The sequence below is a fragment of the Oncorhynchus masou genome, chromosome 29, assembly GCF_036934945.1.
Source record: "Oncorhynchus masou masou isolate Uvic2021 chromosome 29, UVic_Omas_1.1, whole genome shotgun sequence".
Classification (NCBI taxonomy): Eukaryota; Metazoa; Chordata; class Actinopteri; order Salmoniformes; family Salmonidae; genus Oncorhynchus; species Oncorhynchus masou.
The window spans coordinates 75680001-75703102 of record NC_088240.1 but is presented as its reverse complement, the minus strand read 5'-3'; positions in this window follow the sequence as shown (position 1 = coordinate 75703102).

The following is a 23102-nucleotide window of genomic DNA, read 5'->3' as shown; positions in this document are numbered from 1 at the left end:
GTCCAGGCAATGGTTAACATGGGAACCACATAGTGCAGTGAGAAAAGAGGGGAGGAAAGGAACATGGCAGGGGAACACCCACATACCACTCAGAGGGTCGAATGCTGCTAACTCTGGCCAATCCTCACCTGCTGCAGCAGTGTGGAATGATGTGTGTGTTTAATTTGTCTCTGTATGACTGTGCATCTGTGCTCCATCCGCTCTAACCCTCGAGGAATGTACGAATGTGCATGTGTGTTGTACGTATTTGTTTGGTAAAAACAGTGTGTATAAATGTGTGAACAGGGGGTGGGGTTTGGGCTAGAGATCAGAGAGAGAGCAGCTGTTGAATGCATATTGTTGTTCGAGGGAGAGATGTTGGGAGGGAGGGGGGAGTGAGAGATGGAGGGAAAGAGGGAGGGAGAGGTAGAGAGGACAGCTCGGAGTAGACATCAGAGAAAGACAGGGGAGAAAGAGAGCATGAAATATTTTGGTCAGGTGTATGTGCAAAAAACACTCTTAACTACAGCAAACAGTATGTACTGTTCAGGGCTGGACTTATCAGACACTGATGCATGAACACACACACACACACAGAGACAGACACACAAACTCACAGTGAGGCACCCCAAGCACCTCTTCTAAGCAGCACAGGGGCCAGGGCAGTGGGGGCGGTATAGTTGTGGATGTGATTGAATGGGAGTGACAGAGGACTGAGAAGACTTCTTTCTGTAGGCCGTAGATACGGGTCACCGACATGGAACATTGTGGCTCTAGCCCCTCCCCTCTGGGAATAGACACACACACTGACAACTCCAAACATGAATAATACGTGATACAGTGCTGTTAGCCCACTAACCTTTTCAAAGGTCAATCAACACTTGGCTAATATTTGACTAAATGCAAAGTGAAAATAAAGAGCAGAGAGATAAAAATCAAAGCAATCATTTCAGTGCTGTCTTCTCCAGTATGAGCGACAGAGGGCAGGACACCTACACTATGAGAAACGGGTTAGCATAACATGATGGAATAATGACATAGACCATATGATTGGTCAACATGGAATGAAGATGACACCATTATAGCAAATATAAGAGAGTGGATAGGACATATTGACATGACAATGAGAGCAGGACAGGACAACCTAATGAATGTACATGTAACAGCATATGTGGAGAATTGATAGCAAACATAGGAAAGGGGTTTGTACAAACGTGACACACATGCAGTGCCAGAGGGATGAGGCAGGACAGATCATTATGGGAGAGGGGAGTGGAACACTGGGCAAAAAAGAAGTCACTCTGGCAGGGCAACAGAAGTCATACTGAAATAAGGCATATGGAGAAAATGACTGAGACTGTGTGACAATTTGGATACTAAGGAGTTAAAAGAGAGGAGAGAGGACAACATGACAAACGCTATGTGAAAGAGTTGTGATGTCACACATAGTGGATGAATACGTGGTGGATGTGAGAGGAGCAGAGGAATATGAGTTTCTGTTGGGATTGTCCTGTCTGGTGGAAGTGTGGCCGCCATGTTCTGGAGTATTCTTCATGTGACTGTCTGTCTGGTGGAAGTGTGGCCGTCATGTTGTGGAGTATTCCTCATGTGACTGTCTGTCTGGTGGAAGTGTGGCCGTCATGTTGTGGAGTATTCCTCATGTGACTGTCTGTCTGGTGGAAGTGTGGCCGCCATGTTGTGGAGTATTCCTCATGTGACTGTCTGTCTGGTGGAAGTGTGGCCGTCATGTTGTGGAGTATTCCTCATGTGACTGTCTGGTGGGAGTGTGGCTGTCATGTTGTGGAGTATTCCTCATGTGACTGTCTGTCTGGTGGGAGTGTGGCCGCCATGTTGTGGAGTATTCCTCATGTGACTGTCTGTCTGGTGGGAGTATGGCCGTCATGTTGTGGAGTATTCCTCATGTGACTGTCTGTTGGGAGTGTGGCCGCCATGTTCTGGAGTATTCCTCATGTGACTGTCTGTCTGGTGGGAGTGTAGCCGCCATGTTGTGGAGTATTCCTCATGTGACTGTCTGTCTGGTGGGAGTGTGGCCGTCATGTTGTGGAGTATTCCTCATGTGACTGTCTGTCTGGTGGGAGTGTGGCTGTCATGTTGTGGAGTATTCCTCATGTGTCTGTCTGGTGGGAGTGTGGCTGTCATGTTCTGGAGTATTCCTCATGTGACTGTCTGTCTGGTGGGAGTGTGGCCGTCATGTTGTGGAGTATTCCTCATGTGACTGTCTGTCTGGTGGGAGTGTGGCCGTCATGTTGTGGAGTATTCCTCATGTGACTGTCTGTCTGGTGGGAGTGTGGCCGTCATGTTGTGGAGTATTCTTCACGTGACTGTCTATCTGGTGGGAGTGTGGCTGTCATGTTGTGGAGTATTCCTCATGTGACTGTCTGTCTGGTGGGAGTTTGGCCGTCATGCTGTGGAGTATTACTCATGTGACTGTCTGGTGGGAGTGTGGCCGCCATGTTGTGGAGTATTCCTCATGTGACTGTCTGTCTGGTGGGAGTGTAGCCGCCATGTTGTGGAGTATTCCTCACGTGACTGTCTGTCTGGTGGGAGTGTGGCTGTCATGTTGTGGAGTATTCCTCACGTTACTGTCTGTCTGGTGGGAGTGTGGCCGTCATGTTGTGGAGTATTCCTCACGTGACTGTCTGTCTGGTGGGAGTGTGGCCGCCATGTTGTGGAGTATTCCTCATGTGACTGTCTGTCTGGTGGGAGTGTGGCTGTCATGTTGTGGAGTATTCCTCACGTGACTGTCTGTCTGGTGGGAGTGTGGCTGTCATGTTGTGGAGTATTCCTCACGTGACTGTCTGTCTGGTGGGAGTGTGGCCGTCATGTTGTGGAGTATTCCTCATGTGACTGTCTGTCTGGTGGGAGTGTGGCCGTCATGTTGTGGAGTATTACTCATGTGACTGTCTGGTGGGAGTGTGGCAACCATGTTGTGGAGTATTCCTCATGTGACTGTCTGTCTGGTGGGAGTGTGGCCATCATGTTGTGGAGTATTCCTCACGTGACTGTCTATCTGGTGGGAGTGTGGCTTTCATGTTGTGGAGTATTCCTCATGTGACTGTCTGTCTGGTGGGAGTTTGGCCGTCATGTTGTGGAGTATTCCTCATGTGACTGTCTGGTGGGAGTGTGGCTGTCATGTTGTGGAGTATTCCTCATGTGACTGTCTGTCTGGTGGGAGTGTGGCCGTCATGTTGTGGAGTATTCCTCACGTTACTGTCTGTCTGGTGGGAGTGTGGCCGTCATGTTGTGTAGTATTCCACACGTGACTGTCTGTCTGGTGGGAGTGTGGCCGCAATGTTGTGGAGTATTACTCATGTGACTGTCTGTCTGGTGGGAGTGTGGCTGTCATGTTGTGGAGTATTCCTCATGTGACTGTCTGTCTGGTGGGAGTGTGGCTGTCATGTTGTGGAGTATTCCTCATGTGACTGTCTGTCTGGTGGGAGTGTGGCCGTCATGTTGTGGAGTATTCCTCATGTGACTGTCTGTCTGGTGGGAGTGTGGCCGTCATGTTGTGGAGTATTACTCATGTCTCTGTCTGGTGGGAGTGTGGCCGCCATGTTGTGGAGTATTCCTCATGTGACTGTCTGGTGGGAGTGTGGCTGTCATGTTGTGGAGTATTCCTCATGTGACTGTCTGTCTGGTGGGAGTATGGCCGATATGTTGTGGAGTATTCCTCATGTGACTGTCTGTCTGGTGGGAGTGTGGCCGCCATGTTGTGGAGTATTCCTCATGTGACTGTCTGTCTGGTGGGAGTGTGGCTGTCATGTTGTGGAGTATTCCTCATGTGTCTGTCTGGTGGGAGTATGGCCGATATGTTGTGGAGTATTCCTCATGTGACTGTCTGTCTGGTGGGAGTGTGGCCGTCATGTTGTGGAGTATTCCTCATGTGACTGTCTGTCTGGTGGGAGTGTGGCCACCATGTTGTGGAGTATTACTCATGTGACTGTCTGGTGGGAGTGTGGCTGTCATGTTGTGGAGTATTCCTCATGTGACTGTCTGTCTGGTGCGAGTGTGGCCGCCATGTTGTGGAGTATTCCTCATGTGACTGTCTGTCTGGTGGGAGTGTGGCTGTCATGTTGTGGAGTATTCCTCATGTGACTGTCTGGTGGGAGTGAGGCCGTCATGTTGTGGAGTATTCCTCATGTGACTGTCTGTTGGGAGTGTGGCCGCCATGTTCTGGAGTATTCCTCATGTGACTGTCTGTCTGGTGGGAGTGTAGCCGCCATGTTGTGGAGTATTCCTCATGTGACTGTCTGGTGGGAGTGTGGCTGTCATGTTCTGGAGTATTCCTCATGTGACTGTCTGTCTGGTGGGAGTGTGGCCGTCATGTTGTGGAGTATTCCTCATGTGACTGTCTGTCTGGTGGGAGTGTGGCCGTCATGTTGTGGAGTATTCCTCATGTGACTGTCTGTCTGGTGGGAGTGTGGCCGTCATGTTGTGGAGTATTCTTCACGTGACTGTCTATCTGGTGGGAGTTTGGCCGTCATGCTGTGGAGTATTACTCATGTGACTGTCTGGTGGGAGTGTGGCCGCCATGTTGTGGAGTATTCCTCATGTGACTGTCTGTCTGGTGGGAGTGTAGCCGCCATGTTGTGGAGTATTCCTCACGTGACTGTCTGTCTGGTGGGAGTGTGGCTGTCATGTTGTGGAGTATTCCTCACGTTACTGTCTGTCTGGTGGGAGTGTGGCCGTCATGTTGTGGAGTATTCCTCACGTGACTGTCTGTCTGGTGGGAGTGTGGCCGCCATGTTGTGGAGTATTCCTCATGTGACTGTCTGTCTGGTGGGAGTGTGGCCGTCATGTTGTGGAGTATTCCTCATGTGACTGTCTGTCTGGTGGGAGTGTGGCCGTCATGTTGTGGAGTATTACTCATGTGACTGTCTGGTGGGAGTGTGGCAACCATGTTGTGGAGTATTCCTCATGTGACTGTCTGTCTGGTGGGAGTGTGGCCATCATGTTGTGGAGTATTCCTCACGTGACTGTCTATCTGGTGGGAGTGTGGCTTTCATGTTGTGGAGTATTCCTCATGTGACTGTCTGTCTGGTGGGAGTTTGGCCGTCATGTTGTGGAGTATTCCTCATGTGACTGTCTGGTGGGAGTGTGGCTGTCATGTTGTGGAGTATTCCTCATGTGACTGTCTGTCTGGTGGGAGTGTGGCCGTCATGTTGTGGAGTATTCCTCACGTTACTGTCTGTCTGGTGGGAGTGTGGCCGTCATGTTGTGTAGTATTCCACACGTGACTGTCTGTCTGGTGGGAGTGTGGCCGCAATGTTGTGGAGTATTACTCATGTGACTGTCTGTCTGGTGGGAGTGTGGCTGTCATGTTGTGGAGTATTCCTCATGTGACTGTCTGTCTGGTGGGAGTGTGGCCGCCATGTTGTGGAGTATTCCTCATGTGACTGTCTGGTGGGAGTGTGGCTGTCATGTTGTGGAGTATTCCTCATGTGACTGTCTGTCTGGTGGGAGTGTGGCCGTCATGTTGTGGAGTATTCCTCATGTGACTGTCTGTCTGGTGGGAGTGTGGCCGTCATGTTGTGGAGTATTACTCATGTCTCTGTCTGGTGGGAGTGTGGCCGCCATGTTGTGGAGTATTCCTCATGTGACTGTCTGGTGGGAGTGTGGCTGTCATGTTGTGGAGTATTCCTCATGTGACTGTCTGTCTGGTGGGAGTATGGCCGATATGTTGTGGAGTATTCCTCATGTGACTGTCTGTCTGGTGGGAGTGTGGCCGCCATGTTGTGGAGTATTCCTCATGTGACTGTCTGTCTGGTGGGAGTGTGGCTGTCATGTTGTGGAGTATTCCTCATGTGTCTGTCTGGTGGGAGTATGGCCGATATGTTGTGGAGTATTCCTCATGTGACTGTCTGTCTGGTGGGAGTGTGGCCGTCATGTTGTGGAGTATTCCTCATGTGACTGTCTGTCTGGTGGGAGTGTGGCCACCATGTTGTGGAGTATTACTCATGTGACTGTCTGGTGGGAGTGTGGCTGTCATGTTGTGGAGTATTCCTCATGTGACTGTCTGTCTGGTGCGAGTGTGGCCGCCATGTTGTGGAGTATTCCTCATGTGACTGTCTGTCTGGTGGGAGTGTGGCTGTCATGTTGTGGAGTATTCCTCATGTGACTGTCTGGTGGGAGTGAGGCCGTCATGTTGTGGAGTATTCCTCATGTGACTGTCTGGTGGGAGTGTGGCCGCCATGTTGTGGAGTATTCCTCATGTGACTGTCTGTCTGGTGGGAGTGTGGCCGTCATGTTGTGGAGTATTACTCATGTGACTGTCTGGTGGGAGTGTGGCCGCAATGTTGTGGAGTATTCCTCATGTGACTGTCTGTCTGGTGGGAGTGTGGCCGCCATGTTGTGGAGTATTCCTCATGTGACTGTCTGTCTGGTAGGAGTGTGGCTGTCATGTTGTGGAGTATTCCTCATGTGACTGTCTGTCTGGTGGGAGTTTGGCCGTCATGTTGTGGAGTATTACTCATGTGACTGTCTGGTGGGAGTGTGGCCGCCATGTTGTGGAGTATTCCTCACGTGACTGTCTGTCTGGTGGGAGTGTAGCCGCCATGTTGTGGAGTATTCCTCACGTGACTGTCTGTCTGGTGGGAGTGTGGCCGCCATGTTGTGGAGTATTCCTCACGTGACTGTCTGTCTTGTGGGAGTGTGGCCGCCATGTTGTGGAGTATTCCTCACGTGACTGTCTGTCTTGTGGGAGTGTGGCCGCCATGTTGTGGAGTATTACTCATGTGACTGTCTGTCTGGTGGGAGTGTGGCTGTCATGTTGTGGAGTATTCCTCATGTGTCTGTCTGTCTGGTGGGAGTGTGGCCGCCATGTTGTGGAGTATTCCTCATGTGACTGTCTGGTGGGAGTGTGGCTGTCATGCTGTGGAGTATTCCTCATGTGACTGTCTGTCTGGTGGGAGTGTGGCCGTCATGTTGTGGAGTATTACTCATGTGTCTGGTGGGAGTGTGGCCGCCATGTTGTGGAGTATTCCTCATGTGACTGTCTGGTGGGAGTGTGGCTGTCATGTTGTGGAGTATTCCTCATGTGACTGTCTGTCTGGTGGGAGTGTGGCCGCCATGTTGTGGAGTATTCCTCATGTGACTGTCTGTCTGGTGGGAGTATGGCCGTCATGTTGTGGAGTATTCCTCATGTGACTGTCTGTTGGGAGTGTGGCCGCCATGTTCTGGAGTATTCCTCATGTGACTGTCTGTCTGGTGGGAGTGTAGCCGCCATGTTGTGGAGTATTCCTCATGTGACTGTCTGTCTGGTGGGAGTGTGGCTGTCATGTTGTGGAGTATTCCTCACGTTACTGTCTGTCTGGTGGGAGTGTGGCCGTCATGTTGTGGAGTATTCCTCACGTGACTGTCTGTCTGGTGGGAGTGTGGCCGCCATGTTGTGGAGTATTCCTCATGTGACTGTCTGTCTGGTGGGAGTGTGGCCGTCATGTTGTGGAGTATTCCTCATGTGACTGTCTGTCTGGTGGGAGTGTGGCCGTCATGTTGTGGAGTATTACTCATTTGACTGTCTGGTGGGAGTGTGGCAACCATGTTGTGGAGTATTCCTCATGTGACTGTCTGTCTGGTGGGAGTGTGGCCATCATGTTGTGGAGTATTCCTCACGTGACTGTCTATCTGGTGGGAGTGTGGCTTTCATGTTGTGGAGTATTCCTCATGTGACTGTCTGTCTGGTGGGAGTTTGGCCGTCATGTTGTGGAGTATTCCTCATGTGACTGTCTGGTGGGAGTGTGGCTGTCATGTTGTGGAGTATTCCTCATGTGACTGTCTGTCTGGTGGGAGTGTGGCCGTCATGTTGTGGAGTATTCCTCACGTTACTGTCTGTCTGGTGGGAGTGTGGCCGTCATGTTGTGTAGTATTCCTCACGTGACTGTCTGTCTGGTGGGAGTGTGGCCGCAATGTTGTGGAGTATTACTCATGTGACTGTCTGTCTGGTGGGAGTGTGGCTGTCATGTTGTGGAGTATTCCTCATGTGACTGTCTGTCTGGTGGGAGTGTGGCCGCCATGTTGTGGAGTATTCCTCATGTGACTGTCTGGTGGGAGTGTGGCTGTCATGTTGTGGAGTATTCCTCATGTGACTGTCTGTCTGGTGGGAGTGTGGCCGTCATGTTGTGGAGTATTCCTCATGTGACTGTCTGTCTGGTGGGAGTGTGGCCGTCATGTTGTGGAGTATTACTCATGTCTCTGTCTGGTGGGAGTGTGGCCGCCATGTTGTGGAGTATTCCTCATGTGACTGTCTGGTGGGAGTGTGGCTGTCATGTTGTGGAGTATTCCTCATGTGACTGTCTGTCTGGTGGGAGTATGGCCGATATGTTGTGGAGTATTCCTCATGTGACTGTCTGTCTGGTGGGAGTGTGGCCGCCATGTTGTGGAGTATTCCTCATGTGACTGTCTGTCTGGTGGGAGTGTGGCTGTCATGTTGTGGAGTATTCCTCATGTGTCTGTCTGGTGGGAGTATGGCCGATATGTTGTGGAGTATTCCTCATGTGACTGTCTGTCTGGTGGGAGTGTGGCCGTCATGTTGTGGAGTATTCCTCATGTGACTGTCTGTCTGGTGGGAGTGTGGCCACCATGTTGTGGAGTATTACTCATGTGACTGTCTGGTGGGAGTGTGGCTGTCATGTTGTGGAGTATTCCTCATGTGACTGTCTGTCTGGTGCGAGTGTGGCCACCATGTTGTGGAGTATTCCTCATGTGACTGTCTGTCTGGTGGGAGTGTGGCTGTCATGTTGTGGAGTATTCCTCATGTGACTGTCTGGTGGGAGTGAGGCCGTCATGTTGTGGAGTATTCCTCATGTGACTGTCTGGTGGGAGTCTGGCCGCCATGTTGTGGAGTATTCCTCATGTGACTGTCTGTCTGGTGGGAGTGTGGCCGTCATGTTGTGGAGTATTACTCATGTGACTGTCTGGTGGGAGTGTGGCCGCAATGTTGTGGAGTATTCCTCATGTGACTGTCTGTCTGGTGGGAGTGTGGCCGCCATGTTGTGGAGTATTCCTCACGTGACTGTCTGTCTGGTAGGAGTGTGGCTGTCATGTTGTGGAGTATTCCTCATGTGACTGTCTGTCTGGTGGGAGTTTGGCCGTCATGTTGTGGAGTATTACTCATGTGACTGTCTGGTGGGAGTGTGGCCGCCATGTTGTGGAGTATTCCTCACGTGACTGTCTGTCTGGTGGGAGTGTAGCCGCCATGTTGTGGAGTATTCCTCACGTGACTGTCTGTCTGGTGGGAGTGTGGCCGTCATGTTGTGGAGTATTACTCATGTGTCTGGTGGGAGTGTGGCCGCCATGTTGTGGAGTATTCCTCATGTTAACTTCTGTCTGGTGGGAGTGTGGCCGTCATGTTATGGAGTATTACTCATGTGTCTGTCTGTCTGGTGGGAGTGTGGCCGCCATGTTGTGGAGTATTACTCATGTGACTGTCTGTCTGGTGGGAGTGTGGCCGCCATGTTGTGGAGTATTCCTCATGTGACTGTCTGTCTGGTGGGAGTGTGGCCGCCATGTTGTGGAGTATTCCTCACGTGACTGTCTGTCTGGTGGGAGTGTGGCTGTCATGTTGTGGAGTATTCCTCATGTGTCTGTCTGGTGGGAGTGTGGCTGTCATGTTGTGGAGTATTCCTCATGTGACTGTCTGTCTGGTGGGAGTATGGCCGTCATGTTGTGGAGTATTCCTCATGTGACTGTCTGTCTGGTGGGAGTGTGGCCGCCATGTTGTGGAGTATTCCTCATTTGACTGTCTGTCTTGTGGGAGTGTGGCCGCCATGTTGTGGAGTATTCCTCATGTGACTGTCTGTCTGGTGGGAGTGTGGCCGTCATGTTGTGGAGTATTACTCATGTGACTGTCTGTCTGGTGGGAGTGTGGCCGCCATGTTGTGGAGTATTCCTCACGTGACTGTCTGTCTGGTGGGAGTGTGGCCGTCATGTTATGGAGTATTACTCATGTGTCTGTCTGTCTGGTGGGAGTGTGGCCGCCATGTTGTGGAGTATTCCTCATGTGACTGTCTGGTGGGAGTGTGGCTGTCATGTTGTGGAGTATTCCTCATGTGACTGTCTGTCTGGTGGGAGTGTGGCCGCCATGTTGTGGAGTATTCCTCATGTGACTGTCTGTCTGGTGGGAGTGTGGCCGTCATGTTGTGGAGTATCCTCATGTGACTGTCTGTCTGGTGGGAGTGTGGCCGTCATGTTATGGAGTATTCCTCATGTGACTGTCTGGTGGGTGTGTGGCCGCCATGTTGTGGAGTATTCCTCATGTGACTGTCTGTCTGGTGGGAGTGTGGCCGCCATGTTGTGGAGTATTCCTCATGTGACTGTCTGTCTGGTGGGAGTGTGGCTGTCATGTTGTGGAGTATTCCTCATGTGACTGTCTGTCTGGTGGGAGTGTGGCCGCCATGTTGTGGAGTATTCCTCATGTGACTGTCTGTCTGGTGGGAGTGTGGCCGTCATGTTGTGGAGTATCCTCATGTGACTGTCTGTCTGGTGGGAGTGTGGCCGTCATGTTATGGAGTATTCCTCATGTGACTGTCTGGTGGGTGTGTGGCCGCCATGTTGTGGAGTATTCCTCATGTGACTGTCTGTCTGGTGGGAGTGTGGCCGCCATGTTGTGGAGTATTCCTCATGTGACTGTCTGTCTGGTGGGAGTGTGGCCGTCATGTTGTGGAGTATTACTCATGTGACTGTCTGTTGGGAGTGTGGCCGCCATGTTGTGGAGTATTCTTCATGTGACTGTCTGTCAGGTGGGAGTGTGGCCGCCATGTTGTGGAGTATTCCTCATGTGACTGTCTGGTGGGAGTGTGGCTGTCATGTTGTGGAGTATTCCTCATGTGACTGTCTGTCTGGTGGGAGTGTGGCCGTCATGTTGTGGAGTATTACTCATTTGACTGTCTGGTGGGAGTGTGGCAACCATGTTGTGGAGTATTCCTCATGTGACTGTCTGTCTGGTGGGAGTGTGGCCATCATGTTGTGGAGTATTCCTCACGTGACTGTCTATCTGGTGGGAGTGTGGCTTTCATGTTGTGGAGTATTCCTCATGTGACTGTCTGTCTGGTGGGAGTTTGGCCGTCATGTTGTGGAGTATTCCTCATGTGACTGTCTGGTGGGAGTGTGGCTGTCATGTTGTGGAGTATTCCTCATGTGACTGTCTGTCTGGTGGGAGTGTGGCCGTCATGTTGTGGAGTATTCCTCACGTTACTGTCTGTCTGGTGGGAGTGTGGCCGTCATGTTGTGTAGTATTCCTCACGTGACTGTCTGTCTGGTGGGAGTGTGGCCGCAATGTTGTGGAGTATTACTCATGTGACTGTCTGTCTGGTGGGAGTGTGGCTGTCATGTTGTGGAGTATTCCTCATGTGACTGTCTGTCTGGTGGGAGTGTGGCCGCCATGTTGTGGAGTATTCCTCATGTGATTGTCTGGTGGGAGTGTGGCTGTCATGTTGTGGAGTATTCCTCATGTGACTGTCTGTCTGGTGGGAGTGTGGCCGTCATGTTGTGGAGTATTCCTCATGTGACTGTCTGTCTGGTGGGAGTGTGGCCGTCATGTTGTGGAGTATTACTCATGTCTCTGTCTGGTGGGAGTGTGGCCGCCATGTTGTGGAGTATTCCTCATGTGACTGTCTGGTGGGAGTGTGGCTGTCATGTTGTGGAGTATTCCTCATGTGACTGTCTGTCTGGTGGGAGTATGGCCGATATGTTGTGGAGTATTCCTCATGTGACTGTCTGTCTGGTGGGAGTGTGGCCGCAATGTTGTGGAGTATTCCTCATGTGACTGTCTGTCTGGTGGGAGTGTGGCTGTCATGTTGTGGAGTATTCCTCATGTGTCTGTCTGGTGGGAGTATGGCCGATATGTTGTGGAGTATTCCTCATGTGACTGTCTGTCTGGTGGGAGTGTGGCCGTCATGTTGTGGAGTATTCCTCATGTGACTGTCTGTCTGGTGGGAGTGTGGCCACCATGTTGTGGAGTATTACTCATGTGACTGTCTGGTGGGAGTGTGGCTGTCATGTTGTGGAGTATTCCTCATGTGACTGTCTGTCTGGTGCGAGTGTGGCCACCATGTTGTGGAGTATTCCTCATGTGACTGTCTGTCTGGTGGGAGTGTGGCTGTCATGTTGTGGAGTATTCCTCATGTGACTGTCTGGTGGGAGTGAGGCCGTCATGTTGTGGAGTATTCCTCATGTGACTGTCTGGTGGGAGTCTGGCCGCCATGTTGTGGAGTATTCCTCATGTGACTGTCTGTCTGGTGGGAGTGTGGCCGTCATGTTGTGGAGTATTACTCATGTGACTGTCTGGTGGGAGTGTGGCCGCAATGTTGTGGAGTATTCCTCATGTGACTGTCTGTCTGGTGGGAGTGTGGCCGCCATGTTGTGGAGTATTCCTCACGTGACTGTCTGTCTGGTAGGAGTGTGGCTGTCATGTTGTGGAGTATTCCTCATGTGACTGTCTGTCTGGTGGGAGTTTGGCCGTCATGTTGTGGAGTATTACTCATGTGACTGTCTGGTGGGAGTGTGGCCGCCATGTTGTGGAGTATTCCTCACGTGACTGTCTGTCTGGTGGGAGTGTAGCCGCCATGTTGTGGAGTATTCCTCACGTGACTGTCTGTCTGGTGGGAGTGTGGCCGCCATGTTGTGGAGTATTCCTCACGTGACTGTCTGTCTTGGGAGTGTGGCCGCCATGTTGTGGAGTATTCCTCACGTGACTGTCTGTCTTGTGGGAGTGTGGCCGCCATGTTGTGGAGTATTACTCATGTGACTGTCTGTCTGGTGGGAGTGTGGCTGTCATGTTGTGGAGTATTCCTCATGTGTCTGTCTGTCTAGTGGGAGTGTGGCCGCCATGTTGTGGAGTATTCCTCATGTGACTGTCTGGTGGGAGTGTGGCTGTCATGCTGTGGAGTATTCCTCATGTGACTGTCTGTCTGGTGGGAGTGTGGCCGTCATGTTGTGGAGTATTACTCATGTGTCTGGTGGGAGTGTGGCCGCCATGTTGTGGAGTATTCCTCATGTTAACTTCTGTCTGGTGGGAGTGTGGCCGTCATGTTATGGAGTATTACTCATGTGTCTGTCTGTCTGGTGGGAGTGTGGCCGCCATGTTGTGGAGTATTACTCATGTGACTGTCTGTCTGGTGGGAGTGTGGCCGCCATGTTGTGGAGTATTCCTCATGTGACTGTCTGTCTGGTGGGAGTGTGGCCGCCATGTTGTGGAGTATTCCTCACGTGACTGTCTGTCTGGTGGGAGTGTGGCTGTCATGTTGTGGAGTATTCCTCATGTGTCTGTCTGGTGGGAGTGTGGCTGTCATGTTGTGGAGTATTCCTCATGTGACTGTCTGTCTGGTGGGAGTATGGCCGTCATGTTGTGGAGTATTCCTCATGTGACTGTCTGTCTGGTGGGAGTGTGGCCGCCATGTTGTGGAGTATTCCTCATTTGACTGTCTGTCTTGTGGGAGTGTGGCCGCCATGTTGTGGAGTATTCCTCATGTGACTGTCTGTCTGGTGGGAGTGTGGCCGTCATGTTGTGGAGTATTACTCATGTGACTGTCTGTCTGGTGGGAGTGTGGCCGCCATGTTGTGGAGTATTCCTCACGTGACTGTCTGTCTGGTGGGAGTGTGGCCGTCATGTTATGGAGTATTACTCATGTGTCTGTCTGTCTGGTGGGAGTGTGGCCGCCATGTTGTGGAGTATTCCTCATGTGACTGTCTGGTGGGAGTGTGGCTGTCATGTTGTGGAGTATTCCTCATGTGACTGTCTGTCTGGTGGGAGTGTGGCCGCCATGTTGTGGAGTATTCCTCATGTGACTGTCTGTCTGGTGGGAGTGTGGCCGTCATGTTGTGGAGTATCCTCATGTGACTGTCTGTCTGGTGGGAGTGTGGCCGTCATGTTATGGAGTATTCCTCATGTGACTGTCTGGTGGGTGTGTGGCCGCCATGTTGTGGAGTATTCCTCATGTGACTGTCTGTCTGGTGGGAGTGTGGCCGCCATGTTGTGGAGTATTCCTCATGTGACTGTCTGTCTGGTGGGAGTGTGGCCGTCATGTTGTGGAGTATTACTCATGTGACTGTCTGTTGGGAGTGTGGCCGCCATGTTGTGGAGTATTCTTCATGTGACTGTCTGTCAGGTGGGAGTGTGGCCGCCATGTTGTGGAGTATTCCTCATGTGACTGTCTGGTGGGAGTGTGGCTGTCATGTTGTGGAGTATTCCTCATGTGACTGTCTGTCTGGTGGGAATGTGGCCGTCATATGTTGTGGAGTATTCCTCATGTGACTGTCTGTCTGGTAGGAGTGTGACCGTCATGTTGTGGAGTATTACGCATGTGTCTGTCTGGTGGGAGTGTGGCTGCCATGTTGAGGAGTATTCCTCATGTGACTGTCTGTCTGGTGGGAGTGTGGCTGTCATGTTGTGGAGTATTCCTCATGTGTCTGTCTGGTGGGAGTGTGGCTGTCATGTTGTGGAGTATTCCTCATGTGACTGTCTGTCTGGTGGGAGTATGGCCGATATGTTGTGGAGTATTCCTCATGTGACTGTCTGTCTGGTGGGAGTGTGGCCGTCATGTTGTGGAGTATTCCTCATGTGACTGTCTGTCTGGTGGGAGTGTGGCCGCCATGTTTTGGAGTATTACTCATGTGACTGTGTGGTGGGAGTGTGGCTGTCATGTTGTGGAGTATTCCTCATGTGACTGTCTGTCTGGTGGGAGTGTGGCCGCCATGTTGTGGAGTATTCCTCATGTGACTGTCTGTCTGGTGGGAGTGTGGCCGTCATGTTGTGGAGTATTCCTCACGTGACTGTCTGTCTTGTGGGAGTGTGGCCGCCATGTCTTGGAGTATTCCTCACGTGACTGTCTGTCTTGTGGGAGTGTGGCCGCCATGTTGTGGAGTATTACTCATGTGACTGTCTGTCTGGTGGGAGTGTGGCTGTCATGTTGTGGAGTATTCCTCATGTGTCTGTCTGTCTGGTGGGAGTGTGGCCGCCATGTTGTGGAGTATTCCTCATGTGACTGTCTGGTGGGAGTGTGGCTGTCATGCTGTGGAGTATTCCTCATGTGACTGTCTGTCTGGTGGGAGTGTGGCCGTCATGTTGTGGAGTATTACTCATGTGTCTGGTGGGAGTGTGGCCGCCATGTTGTGGAGTATTCCTCATGTTAACTTCTGTCTGGTGGGAGTGTGGCCGTCATGTTATGGAGTATTACTCATGTGTCTGTCTGTCTGGTGGGAGTGTGGCCGCCATGTTGTGGAGTATTACTCATGTGACTGTCTGTCTGGTGGGAGTGTGGCCGCCATGTTGTGGAGTATTCCTCATGTGACTGTCTGTCTGGTGGGAGTGTGGCCGCCATGTTGTGGAGTATTCCTCACGTGACTGTCTGTCTGGTGGGAGTGTGGCTGTCATGTTGTGGAGTATTCCTCATGTGTCTGTCTGGTGGGAGTGTGGCTGTCATGTTGTGGAGTATTCCTCATGTGACTGTCTGTCTGGTGGGAGTATGGCCGTCATGTTGTGGAGGATTCCTCATGTGACTGTCAGTCTGGTGGGAGTGTGGCCGCCATGTTGTGGAGTATTCCTCATTTGACTGACTGTCTGGTGGGAGTGTGGCCGTCATGTTGTGGAGTATTCCTCATGTGACTGTCTGTCTGGTGGGAGTGTGGCCGCCATGTTGTGGAGTATTCCTCACGTGACTGTCTGTCTGGTGGGATTGTGGCCGTCATGTTATGGAGTATTACTCATGTGTCTGTCTGTCTGGTGGGAGTGTGGCCGCCATGTTGTGGAGTATCCTCATGTGACTGTCTGTCTGGTGGGAGTGTGGCCGTCATGTTGTGGAGTATTCCTCATGTGACTGTCTGGTGGGTGTGTGGCCGCCATGTTGTGGAGTATTCCTCATGTGACTGTCTGTCTGGTGGGAGTGTGGCTGCCATGTTGTGGAGTATTCCTCATGTGACTGTCTGTCTGGTGGGAGTGTGGCCGTCATGTTGTGGAGTATTACTCATGTGACTGTCTGTCTGGTGGGAGTGTGGCCGTCATGTTGTGGAGTATTACTCATGTCTCTGTCTGGTGGGAGTGTGGCCGCCATGTTGTGGAGTATTCCTCATGTGACTGTCTGGTGGGAGTGTGGCTGTCATGTTGTGGAGTATTCCTCATGTGACTGTCTGTCTGGTGGGAGTATGGCCGATATGTTGTGGAGTATTCCTCATGTGACTGTCTGTCTGGTGGGAGTGTGGCCGCCATGTTGTGGAGTATTCCTCATGTGACTGTCTGTCTGGTGGGAGTGTGGCTGTCATGTTGTGGAGTATTCCTCATGTGTCTGTCTGGTGGGAGTATGGCCGATATGTTGTGGAGTATTCCTCATGTGACTGTCTGTCTGGTGGGAGTGTGGCCGTCATGTTGTGGAGTATTCCTCATGTGACTGTCTGTCTGGTGGGAGTGTGGCCACCATGTTGTGGAGTATTACTCATGTGACTGTCTGGTGGGAGTGTGGCTGTCATGTTGTGGAGTATTCCTCATGTGACTGTCTGTCTGGTGCGAGTGTGGCCACCATGTTGTGGAGTATTCCTCATGTGACTGTCTGTCTGGTGGGAGTGTGGCTGTCATGTTGTGGAGTATTCCTCATGTGACTGTCTGGTGGGAGTGAGGCCGTCATGTTGTGGAGTATTCCTCATGTGACTGTCTGGTGGGAGTCTGGCCGCCATGTTGTGGAGTATTCCTCATGTGACTGTCTGTCTGGTGGGAGTGTGGCCGTCATGTTGTGGAGTATTACTCATGTGACTGTCTGGTGGGAGTGTGGCCGCAATGTTGTGGAGTATTCCTCATGTGACTGTCTGTCTGGTGGGAGTGTGGCCGCCATGTTGTGGAGTATTCCTCACGTGACTGTCTGTCTGGTAGGAGTGTGGCTGTCATGTTGTGGAGTATTCCTCATGTGACTGTCTGTCTGGTGGGAGTTTGGCCGTCATGTTGTGGAGTATTACTCATGTGACTGTCTGGTGGGAGTGTGGCCGCCATGTTGTGGAGTATTCCTCACGTGACTGTCTGTCTGGTGGGAGTGTAGCCGCCATGTTGTGGAGTATTCCTCACGTGACTGTCTGTCTGGTGGGAGTGTGGCCGCCATGTTGTGGAGTATTCCTCACGTGACTGTCTGTCTTGTGGGAGTGTGGCCGCCATGTTGTGGAGTATTCCTCACGTGACTGTCTGTCTTGTGGGAGTGTGGCCGCCATGTTGTGGAGTATTACTCATGTGACTGTCTGTCTGGTGGGAGTGTGGCTGTCATGTTGTGGAGTATTCCTCATGTGTCTGTCTGTCTAGTGGGAGTGTGGCCGCCATGTTGTGGAGTATTCCTCATGTGACTGTCTGGTGGGAGTGTGGCTGTCATGCTGTGGAGTATTCCTCATGTGACTGTCTGTCTGGTGGGAGTGTGGCCGTCATGTTGTGGAGTATTACTCATGTGTCTGGTGGGAGTGTGGCCGCCATGTTGTGGAGTATTCCTCATGTTAACTTCTGTCTGGTGGGAGTGTGGCCGTCATGTTATGGAGTATTACTCATGTGTCTGTCTGTCTGGTGGGAGTGTGGCCGCCATGTTGTGGAGTATTACTCATGTGACTGTCTGTCTGGTGGGAGTGTGGCCGCCATGTTGTGGAGTATTCCTCATGTGACTGTCTGTCTGGTGGGAGTGTGGCCGCCATGTTGTGGAGTATTCCTCATGTGACTGTCTGTCTGGTGGGAGTATGGCCGTCATGTTGTGGAGTATTCCTCATGTGACTGTCTGTCTGGTGGGAGTGTGGCCGCCATGTTGTGGAGTATTCCTCATTTGACTGTCTGTCTTGTGGGAGTGTGGCCGCCATGTTGTGGAGTATTCCTCATGTGACTGTCTGTCTGGTGGGAGTGTGGCCGTCATGTTGTGGAGTATTACTCATGTGACTGTCTGTCTGGTGGGAGTGTGGCCGCCATGTTGTGGAGTATTCCTCACGTGACTGTCTGTCTGGTGGGAGTGTGGCCGTCATGTTATGGAGTATTACTCATGTGTCTGTCTGTCTGGTGGGAGTGTGGCCGCCATGTTGTGGAGTATTCCTCATGTGACTGTCTGGTGGGAGTGTGGCTGTCATGTTGTGGAGTATTCCTCATGTGACTGTCTGTCTGGTGGGAGTGTGGCCGCCATGTTGTGGAGTATTCCTCATGTGACTGTCTGTCTGGTGGGAGTGTGGCCGTCATGTTGTGGAGTATCCTCATGTGACTGTCTGTCTGGTGGGAGTGTGGCCGTCATGTTATGGAGTATTCCTCATGTGACTGTCTGGTGGGTGTGTGGCCGCCATGTTGTGGAGTATTCCTCATGTGACTGTCTGTCTGGTGGGAGTGTGGCCGCCATGTTGTGGAGTATTCCTCATGTGACTGTCTGTCTGGTGGGAGTGTGGCCGTCATGTTGTGGAGTATTACTCATGTGACTGTCTGTTGGGAGTGTGGCCACCATGTTGTGGAGTATTCTTCATGTGACTGTCTGTCAGGTGGGAGTGTGGCCGCCATGTTGTGGAGTATTCCTCATGTGACTGTCTGGTGGGAGTGTGGCTGTCATGTTGTGGAGTATTCCTCATGTGACTGTCTGTCTGGTGGGAATGTGGCCGTCATATGTTGTGGAGTATTCCTCATGTGACTGTCTGTCTGGTAGGAGTGTGACCGTCATGTTGTGGAGTATTACTCATGTGTCTGTCTGGTGGGAGTGTGGCTGCCATGTTGAGGAGTATTCCTCATGTGACTGTCTGTCTGGTGGGAGTGTGGCTGTCATGTTGTGGAGTATTCCTCATGTGTCTGTCTGGTGGGAGTGTGGCTGTCATGTTGTGGAGTATTCCTCATGTGTCTGTCTGGTGGGAGTGTGGCTGTCATGTTGTGGAGTATTCCTCATGTGACTGTCTGTCTGGTGGGAGTATGGCCGATATGTTGTGGAGTATTCCTCATGTGACTGTCTGTCTGGTGGGAGTGTGGCCGTCATGTTGTGGAGTATTCCTCATGTGACTGTCTGTCTGGTGGGAGTGTGGCCGCCATGTTGTGGAATATTACTCATGTGACTGTGTGGTGGGAGTGTGGCTGTCATGTTGTGGAGTATTCCTCATGTGACTGTCTGTCTGGTGGGAGTGTGGCCGCCATGTTGTGGAGTATTCCTCATGTGACTGTCTGTCTGGTGGGAGTGTGGCCGTCATGTTGTGGAGTATTCCTCACGTGACTGTCTGTCTTGTGGGAGTGTGGCCGCCATGTCTTGGAGTATTCCTCACGTGACTGTCTGTCTTGTGGGAGTGTGGCCGCCATGTTGTGGAGTATTACTCATGTGACTGTCTGTCTGGTGGGAGTGTGGCTGTCATGTTGTGGAGTATTCCTCATGTGTCTGTCTGGTGGGAGTATGGCCGATATGTTGTGGAGTATTCCTCATGTGACTGTCTGTCTGGTGGGAGTGTGGCCGTCATGTTGTGGAGTATTCCTCATGTGACTGTCTGTCTGGTGGGAGTGTGGCCACCATGTTGTGGAGTATTACTCATGTGACTGTCTGGTGGGAGTGTGGCTGTCATGTTGTGGAGTATTCCTCATGTGACTGTCTGTCTGGTGCGAGTGTGGCCACCATGTTGTGGAGTATTCCTCATGTGACTGTCTGTCTGGTGGGAGTGTGGCTGTCATGTTGTGGAGTATTCCTCATGTGACTGTCTGGTGGGAGTGAGGCCGTCATGTTGTGGAGTATTCCTCATGTGACTGTCTGGTGGGAGTCTGGCCGCCATGTTGTGGAGTATTCCTCATGTGACTGTCTGTCTGGTGGGAGTGTGGCCGTCATGTTGTGGAGTATTACTCATGTGACTGTCTGGTGGGAGTGTGGCCGCAATGTTGTGGAGTATTCCTCATGTGACTGTCTGTCTGGTGGGAGTGTGGCCGCCATGTTGTGGAGTATTCCTCACGTGACTGTCTGTCTGGTAGGAGTGTGGCTGTCATGTTGTGGAGTATTCCTCATGTGACTGTCTGTCTGGTGGGAGTTTGGCCGTCATGTTGTGGAGTATTACTCATGTGACTGTCTGGTGGGAGTGTGGCCGCCATGTTGTGGAGTATTCCTCACGTGACTGTCTGTCTGGTGGGAGTGTAGCCGCCATGTTGTGGAGTATTCCTCACGTGACTGTCTGTCTGGTGGGAGTGTGGCCGCCATGTTGTGGAGTATTCCTCACGTGACTGTCTGTCTTGTGGGAGTGTGGCCGCCATGTTGTGGAGTATTTCTCACGTGACTGTCTGTCTTGTGGGAGTGTGGCCGCCATGTTGTGGAGTATTACTCATGTGACTGTCTGTCTGGTGGGAGTGTGGCTGTCATGTTGTGGAGTATTCCTCATGTGTCTGTCTGTCTAGTGGGAGTGTGGCCGCCATGTTGTGGAGTATTCCTCATGTGACTGTCTGGTGGGAGTGTGGCTGTCATGCTGTGGAGTATTCCTCATGTGACTGTCTGTCTGGTGGGAGTGTGGCCGTCATGTTGTGGAGTATTACTCATGTGTCTGGTGGGAGTGTGGCCGCCATGTTGTGGAGTATTCCTCATGTTAACTTCTGTCTGGTGGGAGTGTGGCCGTCATGTTATGGAGTATTACTCATGTGTCTGTCTGTCTGGAGGGAGTGTGGCCGCCATGTTGTGGAGTATTACTCATGTGACTGTCTGTCTGGTGGGAGTGTGGCCGCCATGTTGTGGAGTATTCCTCATGTGACTGTCTGTCTGGTGGGAGTGTGGCCGCCATGTTGTGGAGTATTCCTCACGTGACTGTCTGTCTGGTGGGAGTGTGGCTGTCATGTTGTGGAGTATTCCTCATGTGTCTGTCTGGTGGGAGTGTGGCTGTCATGTTGTGGAGTATTCCTCATGTGACTGTCTGTCTGGTGGGAGTATGGCCGTCATGTTGTGGAGTATTCCTCATGTGACTGTCTGTCTGGTGGGAGTGTGGCCGTCATGTTGTGGAGTATCCTCATGTGACTGTCTGTCTGGTGGGAGTGTGGCCGTCATGTTATGGAGTATTCCTCATGTGACTGTCTGGTGGGTGTGTGGCCGCCATGTTGTGGAGTATTCCTCATGTGACTGTCTGTCTGGTGGGAGTGTGGCCGCCATGTTGTGGAGTATTCCTCATGTGACTGTCTGTCTGGTGGGAGTGTGGCCGTCATGTTGTGGAGTATTACTCATGTGACTGTCTGTTGGGAGTGTGGCCACCATGTTGTGGAGTATTCTTCATGTGACTGTCTGTCAGGTGGGAGTGTGGCCGCCATGTTGTGGAGTATTCCTCATGTGACTGTCTGGTGGGAGTGTGGCTGTCATGTTGTGGAGTATTCCTCATGTGACTGTCTGTCTGGTGGGAATGTGGCCGTCATATGTTGTGGAGTATTCCTCATGTGACTGTCTGTCTGGTAGGAGTGTGACCGTCATGTTGTGGAGTATTACTCATGTGTCTGTCTGGTGGGAGTGTGGCTGCCATGTTGAAGAGTATTCCTCATGTGACTGTCTGTCTGGTGGGAGTGTGGCTGTCATGTTGTGGAGTATTCCTCATGTGTCTGTCTGGTGGGAGTGTGGCTGTCATGTTGTGGAGTATTCCTCATGTGTCTGTCTGGTGGGAGTGTGGCTGTCATGTTGTGGAGTATTCCTCATGTGACTGTCTGTCTGGTGGGAGTATGGCCGATATGTTGTGGAGTATTCCTCATGTGACTGTCTGTCTGGTGGGAGTGTGGCCGTCATGTTGTGGAGTATTCCTCATGTGACTGTCTGTCTGGTGGGAGTGTGGCCGCCATGTTGTGGAGTATTACTCATGTGACTGTGTGGTGGGAGTGTGGCTGTCATGTTGTGGAGTATTCCTCATGTGACTGTCTGTCTGGTGGGAGTGTGGCCGCCATGTTGTGGAGTATTCCTCATGTGACTGTCTGTCTGGTGGGAGTGTGGCCGTCATGTTGTGGAGTATTCCTCACGTGACTGTCTGTCTTGTGGGAGTGTGGCCGCCATGTCTTGGAGTATTCCTCACGTGACTGTCTGTCTTGTGGGAGTGTGGCCGCCATGTTGTGGAGTATTACTCATGTGACTGTCTGTCTGGTGGGAGTGTGGCTGTCATGTTGTGGAGTATTCCTCATGTGTCTGTCTGTCTGGTGGGAGTGTGGCCGCCATGTTGTGGAGTATTCCTCATGTGACTGTCTGGTGGGAGTTTGGCTGTCATGCTGTGGAGTATTCCTCATGTGACTGTCTGTCTGGTGGGAGTGTGGCCGTCATGTTGTGGAGTATTACTCATGTGTCTGGTGGGAGTGTGGCCGCCATGTTGTGGAGTATTCCTCATGTTAACTTCTGTCTGGTGGGAGTGTGGCCGTCATGTTATGGAGTATTACTCATGTGTCTGTCTGTCTGGTGGGAGTGTGGCCGCCATGTTGTGGAGTATTACTCATGTGACTGTCTGTCTGGTGGGAGTGTGGCCGCCATGTTGTGGAGTATTCCTCATGTGACTGTCTGTCTGGTGGGAGTGTGGCCGCCATGTTGTGGAGTATTCCTCACGTGACTGTCTGTCTGGTGGGAGTGTGGCTGTCATGTTGTGGAGTATTCCTCATGTGTCTGTCTGGTGGGAGTGTGGCTGTCATGTTGTGGAGTATTCCTCATGTGACTGTCTGTCTGGTGGGAGTATGGCCGTCATGTTGTGGAGGATTCCTCATGTGACTGTCAGTCTGGTGGGAGTGTGGCCGCCATGTTGTGGAGTATTCCTCATTTGACTGTCTGTCTTGTGGGAGTGTGGCCGTCATGTTGTGGAGTATTACTCATGTGACTGTCTGTCTGGTGGGAGTGTGGCCGCCATGTTGTGGAGTATTCCTCATGTGACTGACTGTCTGGTGGGAGTGTGGCCGTCATGTTGTGGAGTATTCCTCATGTGACTGTCTGTCTGGTGGGAGTGTGGCCGCCATGTTGTGGAGTATTCCTCACGTGACTGTCTGTCTGGTGGGATTGTGGCCGTCATGTTATGGAGTATTACTCATGTGTCTGTCTGTCTGGTGGGAGTGTGGCCGCCATGTTGTGGAGTATTACTCATGTGACTGTCTGGTGGGAGTGTGGCTGTCATGTTGTGGAGTATTCCTCATGTGACTGTCTGTCTGGTGGGAGTGTGGCCGTCATGTTGTGGAG